Raw genomic sequence first — 9,430 nt, 5'->3', positions numbered from 1 at the left:
AATAATAATAATAATAATAATAATAATAATAATAATAATAATAATAATAATAATAATAATAATAATAATAATAATAATAATAATGATGATGATGATGATGATGATGATGATGATGATGATGATGATGATGATGATGATGTTGATGATGATTAGGCACACTAAAACTGTTAATGTCCCAAACATCACAACGACCCATAATTTTGGTAAACAATCCGTTCGTTTTGCCGCTGCAGATTCTTGGCATAATCTGCCACAGCTCATGGGAACGGAGACAGATTTGAATGGGTTTGAAAGTCTCATGACAAAAGTGGCAGAATGGTTCAGATCTGTTTTTTGTTCCCTAAGTACTTTGAAATTCATACTGAATGAAACAGCAAGACATGTTAATTTTTAATGTATAATATATAGTATTTAATTTATGTGCAAAGTATTTTTTTTTAAATTCTTATTTCGGTGAAAAGCCTTAAAGGGCTTACTGGTTTTAAATCAGATTATATCAAGAAGGTATTAGACATGATTATATTTTTTTTCAAATTGTTACATTTATATTTTGTTATCCTTTTTAATAGTTGTTGTTATGTATAAAGGAAGTATGCATAACATGAATATTTACCGATAATAAATAATGTATTAATCCATTCATCATTCATTCATTCATTCATAAAAGGTAAGTTCTTTGATGTGCTCAAGGAAACAAATGATTCCATTGGTTGAGTTATTGAATACGACTCACAATCGGATTCAATAGCCTGGGGTCTGATTCATGGAGCGGGACTACGACGATAGTCCTAGACTAAATCCGTTGTCTCAGACTAAAAGGCGTTGTAAGATATTCATGAAGCCGGACTACGCGAAGTCTCAGACTAAACGAGGGACTAAACGGGTGAAATTTACACCCGCGGTTTAGCAGGTGTAAATATCGTAGTCTGGGACTAAATTTCAAAATCATAATATGTGCTATACGCTGTTGGGAGTAATTGTACTGCGATTAGAACAAGGCTACCCGACAGTTTTTGATTTTATTTTTATTTATTTATTTATTTATTTATTTTTATTTTTTTGGTTTTGTTTATTTTATTCTATTTTCTCGAAGATTCAACAATCGCACATACACTCCTCATCTTGTTCATTCCAAACATTTTCCAGGTACACCTACTGTTTCATAGTAACTTACTACTACTACTACTACTACTACTACTACTACCACTACTTTCACTATTATCACTACCACTACTACTACCACTACTACTACTACCACTACCACTACTACTACCACTACTTTCACTATTATCACTACCACTACTACTACTACTACTACTACTACTACTACTACTACTACTACAACTACAACTACAACTACTACAACTACAACTACAACTACTACTACTACTACAACTACAACTACTACTACTACTACTACTACTACTACTACTACTACTACTACTACTACTACTACTACTACTACCACTACTTTCACTATTATCACTACCACTACTACTACCACTACTACTACTACCACTACCACTACTACTACCACTACTTTCACTATTATCACTACCACTACTACTACTACTACTACTACTACTACTACTACTACTACTACTACAACTACAACTACAACTACTACAATTACAACTACAACTACTACTACTACTACAACTATACTACTACTACTACTACTACTACTACTACTACTACTACTACTACTACTACTACTACTACTACTACTACTACTACACTACTACCACTACATACCTACTACCACTACACTACCATACTCCTACTACTCACTACTACTACTACTGACTACTACTACTACTACACTACTACTATACTACTACTACTACTACTACTACTACTACTACTATCTACTACTACTTACTACTACTACTATACTATTACATTTCTATTATGTCTTTTATCGTCCATTATTTTCTAGAAATTTCACGTCGCTCACTGGCCTCATCATTTCTATCACACCACGCTAACGATTCGTTCACACTCCAACCATCGTTGAGTACAGACGATGCAATTTATACTACATTTCTTCTTATTTGTTTTCAACGTTTATTTGTTTATTGTTTGTACCCGAAATGCCCATTGTCTGTTTTGTTTCCACCGATTCCTATCCATCTTCACTCTTTCGTTAGTATTTTCGGGACCCCATGCTTCAGGCAGCGTCCACCGCTCTCTACTTAGAACAATGCTACACCGTTGACAAGAATCATTTAAGTGCCATCGTTATTTATATTTACTAAAAACATTACACACACACACACATTCTCAAACAATTTTTACACCCCTAAACTTGTCTCACACCATTTTTATTTGTGGGGCAAAAACAAAAACAAAAAAAAAAAAACAAAAAACGATCAAAACAAACACGAAGAAGAAATAGATATGATTTCTGTGCCACTTCGTATGACGCATGCGCAGCTGGAAAAGTAACACATTTCTATGACGTTTTGTGATACGTTTCCGAGGAATCCCAGTTAAAAATAGATTGACCTCTGTAGTCTGAGACTTCGCAAGCGTAGTCAGAGACTTGATAGTCAGGGACGAAGTCCGACTCCATGAATAGCTTACTTTCCGTAGTCTCTGACTTTCCCAAGTCTTAGACTACAAAGTCTCAGACTTTGCTATAGTCTGAGACTACCATAGTCCCGCTCCATGAATCAGACCCCTGATGTCACGTCGCCCAGTAACGGCAAGCAGCTAGGTTCTAAACAAACAAAATTAGTACTTTTTATAGATAGTATGCAGATGACGTCACTCAGGCCTTTGTTATTGTTTTTGCCATCAGCGTTTGTGAGTTGTTCTCACTAAACTGTATTAACCAGACTATAAAAGTTCATGGTTACACAGAGTTGTGTGCGTTGGTCCGTTATACTTCCGGATGGCAATGTTGTGAACTCCTTGGCCAGGCGCATTCTATCTATTCTTCATGTTGGCTTTACATATGTCATGTGATCAGAATGTACAAAAGTCAAACATGATCAGATTTAAAATGTTTTTCTTCTCTGGATACACTTTTATACTCGTCGGAGAAATATTTCATAAGGACGTCCGCCATTGTTCCGATAGTTTAGACCCAGTTCTTAAGTTACCATGCGTCATTACGAGGGAAGTGACGTCATGACTGTTGAAGCCAATTTCGTCTTCTTTATTTCGGATGTTTTTGATTAGTATCCGGCTTTTAGTTAAGGAAGGATGACTACGACTACCAAAGGTTTACGACACAATACAAGGCGACGTCAACAAAAAAAAAACAAATCGTGAATCTTATTCATAAGGTGTCCGATGGGGTCATTGGGTCCATAGTGCACAAGTAACGACAACTCACTAGCCGGTGCAGTAAATCTAAATATAGCATCATAATATGTATTAGGCCTTGTGTTTAAGTGAAGGAAAGCTTCGATCTGACCAGCCAATCTATGCTTATTGAAAGTCTTGATGATGATGAGGATGTTGATGAAGATGATGATGATGATTATGATGATGATGATGATCATCATCATCATGATGACAATGATGATGATGATGATGATGATGATGATGATGATGATGATGATGATGATGATGATGATGATGATGATGATGATGATAATCAGGTGATTATAATGATGACAATGTTGATTAGGTGATGATGATGATGATGATGATGATGATGATGATGATGATGATAATGATGATGATGATAACGATTCCTCTACAGGACTGTCATCAAGTCAGCTCATTGGTCCGTTCCAGGCCTGTGAGATGCGTTGCCAGGAAGAGATGAAAGCCTTCCATGATGTTGTCTCGTCCATCAAAGTGGAGGATGTATGCAAGGACTACTGTCTCAAACATGCGTAAGGACTTTATCTCACCCAAAAACATCTACTCCTCCTTCTCCTTCTCATCCTCCTCCTCCTCCTCCTCCTCCTCCTCCTCCTCCTCCTCCTCTTCCTCCTCCTCCTTCTCCTCCTCCTTCTCCTCCTCTTCCTCCTCCTCCTCCTCCTCTCCCTCCTCCTGCTTTGTCTTTGCATTGGATGGAATCACTTTTCAAGACATTAGAAACTCCTTTGTATAATGGAAAAAATGTTTCGGATCAATCATAGAGCAAAATAAGGGATAGAAAGTCACATCAAAATTTTATAAAAAGTCCAAAACCTTGAATATGGCATTTTTATGATGGGTTTAATTAAATACACGTTTACTGGAACTGTTTCAATATAATTTTGGAACAATTCTAAACACAAATTTGAATCATTTGGTTCCGTTGAGGTGAAATTTCAGACTTGCATTTTTTTTATAGTCAGGCGACTGCAGGCCTTTAAACTTTTCTTGGGTTTTTTTCTTCTTCCACCCGAAGTATATATATATATATATATATATATATATATATATATATATATATATATATATATATATAAATATATATATATATATATATATAAGCAAAGCTTAAACACTCACAAAACAATTATGTACATAAATCAATCATTGGGTATCTATATATACAATGCCAACGCCTATTGGTCAGTACTAAATAAGAGGTTCCACCGCAATTGATCAGTACTGACGAACTGAGTTCCTGTTCGTCAGTGCTGACAAAGACATTTTCGAACTGATTCGTGACTACTGGATTATTTCAATAGTAATAAAACTATATAAAAAATCTCAGGCCAACTTATCCCATGACTGTTTGTAACACCAGAGAGATTGTATAGCTAGCGTTAGCTTATAAACTCTCTGGTTACACTTCAACAAATTTGATTTAATTTTAACGTGTGGGGCAATGGAATGACTCTCGTTGTGTTATGCCGCCATATGATTCTTGTTATTCTATGTTGTCCATTCTATTTATGTATTAGTTTGGGTTTTATTTTTTGTGTGTCTTGATTTTCTTTTTTCTTTGTTTTTAGTTTTTTGCTTGTTTTGTTTTGTTTGTTTTTGTTCGCTTATTCAGCCCACGCCAGCTTGTTGCTGGTTTCAGTTCTAAATTCATAATCCAAACTGTGACGACCCAAGAAAGAGAAGATTTATTATTTTATGACATTATTGTTAATCATTCTAATACTGGCATAGGCATGTCTTGACAATTTCCCATGTCGTCTAGTTGGAATGAATGGAATTATTATAACAGGAAATCCGTGAAGAGTGAAAATTTTGTTAAGATTATGAGACTTTACATTTGGGTCAGGGAACAAAGGAACAAATTGGCAATCGTTCAGGCGTAAGAAAAACACCCAGTTTGAAACCCATTGAAATTTGTTACTTATTTGTGACCCTACGCCTCGAAGCGGTATTAAGTCGGGATTTGGAAAACGAAGAAAACCGGTTTTAAAGTGGAAATGGTCAAAATGACCAAATTTAAGTTTTTGGTTGTTTCATATACTAAAATCATTCACTATCATCATCACTACCACTACTACTACTACAACAGCCATTATGACATCATCATCATCACTATTACTACTACTACTACTGCTACTACTACTACTAGTACTACTACTACTACTACTACTACTACTACTACTACTACTACTACTACTACTACTACTACTACTACGACTACTACTACTACTACTACTACTACTACTACTACTACTACTACTACTACTACTACTACTACTACTACTACTACTACTACTACTACTACTACTACTACTACTACTACTACTACTACTACTACTACTACTCCAACCACCAAAACAACATCATCCTCACTACCATCATTATGTTTTGGAGCTTTTCTTCACTTGAAATCAGGAAACTTTGGGGTTGTATTTGGCAATGTGCTCATATATCAGAAAATATTTGTAATCAGTCATCTATTTCGATCTATACAATATGTAAACACAATACCAAATATCATCCCAATTCCCTTTTTGTGTGTGCGGAAATTCTTCTTTCGGTATTGCAATTCCTCCGAATGGTGTCTGAAATTCCTGTGAGTCAAATTGAAAATTGGCGTCTCTGCAAATTTTACTATTCTCGTCAAATTTTCAATGCCCGTATCTGAAGAGTTACCTTTGCCCCATTGATTTGATTATGTATGAAAACAGTGCCTCACTTCAAAGTCGATTTTCTCAAAACTTGGTTTTTACACTCTCCCTACTTCAAACGGTCATAGCTGGGCAATGAATAATCAGAATTTTATAAATTTGGTATCAAAATTTTAAGCATAATATAAGCTATGATTGTGTACCAAAAACCCAAAATTGAAAAATCCGACTTAATACCGTTTCGAGGCGGAGGGTCACATTTCCTCTAAACTGTGTGAAAATGTTCAAAATTGATTTTATGTACAAAATCTATAAAAGTTGTGTTGAGTTTGTGTGTGTTTATTAAAGACATTGATCAAAATCTGTTAAACTGATAAAATCTATATTTTCACATGTAATTACCAATCGTTTTACTGTTATATCCATTTTGCTATTTGGTTAATTCAGATACAATACCGTTTGAAAGATATATGTGACATATGTTGTGGAAAGACTTCCCAGAATATCAATGGATGCGGTTTGGATACGATAATATCTCGTATTGTTTGGAGGGCAGAATGACTTAGATAAAAAATCGTTTGAATATGTTATGAATTGAGCTCCGCGAAAATGGATGGTTATGTTTTGAAGACGACATAATAATAACGATAATAATATCCCACACAGTTTGGAGGGCATGGCGACCTGCATATCGCTCGAACACCCTGGTTTATACACGTCTTCATTTATCATTGACGTCAGTGCCAGAGATTTTCGACAAACGGGAGCGACAGACAAGCTTTTAGTTTACTATATTTTGGGGCAACTCAAGTTATGGTTGAATTAATTGACTTTGTCTTGGAAACAAGATTGTTGTAACTAAGACCAGAGATTTTGATCTGGACAAATTAGAATCAAAGCGTTTGTAACACGAGATAAACTGTTTGTTGTGAGTTACGGTTCTTGAATCAAGTTCTAAAAGTCATACCGTATGAGACGGGTCAATAAGCCGGGGTTGATCCAAGATTCTATGACTAGTAACAATCAATCATCTTGAAGGTTACCCACTAAGAAACAAGTTGAGATAAAAGGCATTTGATGCAAGCCAATAAACGTTCAAGGTTACACATAGTTTCGCGTGTTGGTCCGTTATATTTCTGCATGGCAATGTTTTGAGCTTCTTAGCCAATCTCACAGCATCCATTCCCGTCACCAACATTTGATATCATCATTTGACGTCTTCATCATCATAATAGGAAACACATATGTGATGTCAAAAACTGGTTCCGATCTCAATGGAAGTGTAAAACCACTCTTCCGGAGGACTGTATAACTTGTGGAATTGATCTTCTGCTTTCAGATTGATGGGATCTTATTTTCTAGTCTAAATAAATGCCCGTCGTCTATCAAGGTCCTCTTTCCTCGCTCTTTGCGTCCCATAATCTTAATAATCTGCCTACGGTATACATCCTGCTACTAACTGAAACTAATAAAGTTATGCACCTTATGATTCAATGTGTAACCTTTTCATTATAAGTCCTCCAAAGGACTGGTCAAATCCAAGGAGTTTGGAACCGGAAGTATAGAAGATGTGACATCACCATTTCTCTGCCATATTACGATCGCAACTATACTTTCTGTACTTCTCATTACTGCCTCCACCACCAATATATGTTTCAACCACATATTATCACTATCATACGATAGGTGGATATTCATTTAGCACAGGGACCAACTCCCCCTCTCCTTCCAGTTCCAGTGCATCCTAAAATCTTGACAGAAAGTGTTCTCATAGGTCAGTTTTAAATCTCTCGCGCCAGAAAAGATGATAGATGTCGAGCGGATTTTAACATGAGAGGAATAACAAGTTGAGAGCAGAGCTTTAAAGGGATTATTATTATTATTATTATTATTATTATTATTATTATTATTATTATTATTATTATTATTATTATTATTATTATTATTAGTATTAGTATTATTAGTATTATTAGTATTATTAGTATTATAATTTTTGACAAAACCCACCGAAACCCATAGCCCTAGGTTCACTCCCTACTTAGTGTACACTTCCATGAGTCCCAGGTTCACTCCCCACTGCAACCTACTTCCCATAACTTAGGGTTTAGGCGGGTTTCGTATAAAAGAAACACCCCTATCGTGGTCTACTGTGACTATCACGTCTTACTAATACTTCATATTTTCTTCCCAAATTCTTCCAGGTTTGATCCCAATGCAACGTTTCCAACCTTCAGCCCGACAGCCACAGGCCGATAACCAGTTTGCCCAGGGTTGGACATATCGTATCGTAATATCGATATATTAACATGAATGACAATATCGAATGACATCGATTTCAAAACACCGTATCGATATTCGCTTTGTAATGATTATTTGTTCCCGTGGAATTTGTTTTGAACATTAAATTGTATTTTGTTCCTGTTTTAATTTACCTTATATTAATTTGATTAATGATAATAACGGATTTATAGTACTTTCCGAGTCATTAGGCTCATGGAGCTGGAGTTTATCCCGGTTTCTTTAGCGTGAAACGGACGATAGCAATTTCTTATCATCATTTGGATCGGAAGCTAAATGATTGCAATGTACTCTCTACCAGATCAAACAGATCTAGTTACCCATTCACTGCTTGGTGGACAGGGGGGTCAGAAATAAATCTCGACTAAACTCGGGATCAATCTTGGTCCCTTCGCGTATGAAGCGAACGCTCTACCAACTGGGCTATTGGGATCTCACTTACGTTTTTTTTAAATATTTGTATTTCTTATCGGTTTTAGATACAAGAAGATTCAACGATTATAGACTCTTTAACGTTTTGACAATAGCGCGTCTCATGTGTAAAATAAATACTTTACAAAGAACAGCGCTGCCTCTGTCGACATAACAAAATGTATTTGTAATATCGCCTTTCAAGACATCGTGTCTCGTCATAAATTTTCAGTGTCGATGTTCGCCTGAGATCAAAGATTGTAAACCGCATTGAGTGTCTATGTGGTCTTGTGGTATGACACTCGCTGTCGTATCGGAAGGTCCTGGGTTCGAGCCTCGCTCGGCGCATAGTTGAGTCCTTGGAAAAGTTTCTTTATTTACATTCTCCCAATGTGTAAAATGAGTACCTGGACGTTAACAGCGCTGTCTCTGTCCAAAAAAGCGTAATATCGCATACAGGCGTCATGTCTCGTTCTGTTGCTGTTGGTCGTCACCAAAACAAAGCTACGTCTCTTCAAAACAAATGTTCTATCTGTTCTGCTTTATGGGTCTGAATCATGGAAACTGACAGGCACCATCTCCAACAAACTAAATACATTCCAAACAAATGCCTTAGAAGGATCCTGGGGATATTATGGTCAAACGTAATTTCAAACAAAGAAATGGCTGAATGCACACAAATTGAACCAATATCTGAAGCTGTAAAGAGGAGTGGACTGGACTGGACGTGT

At 36.1% G+C, this 9,430-nt stretch overlaps 1 long non-coding RNA gene across 1 annotated transcript in view; it reads left to right on the top strand.

The window, feature by feature from the left end:
- Positions 1-8,417, top strand: part of LOC144959107 (uncharacterized) — an 11,985-nt gene extending 3,568 nt beyond the window's left edge. The window contains exons 2-3 of the long non-coding RNA XR_013642562.1: positions 3,716-3,851; positions 8,192-8,417. This is a non-coding gene — a long non-coding RNA (uncharacterized LOC144959107). The remainder of the gene's footprint in view (positions 1-3,715; positions 3,852-8,191) is intronic.
- The last annotated feature ends 1,013 nt before the right edge of the window (positions 8,418-9,430 follow it).

This window comes from Berghia stephanieae, chromosome 13, assembly GCF_034508935.2.
Source record: "Berghia stephanieae isolate SIO BIC M18660-M18661 chromosome 13, UCSD_Bste_1.3, whole genome shotgun sequence".
NCBI classification, from domain to species: Eukaryota; Metazoa; Mollusca; class Gastropoda; order Nudibranchia; family Aeolidiidae; genus Berghia; species Berghia stephanieae.
Note: the sequence above shows the minus strand (reverse complement) of the source record. Positions and strands in the feature narration are given on the sequence as shown.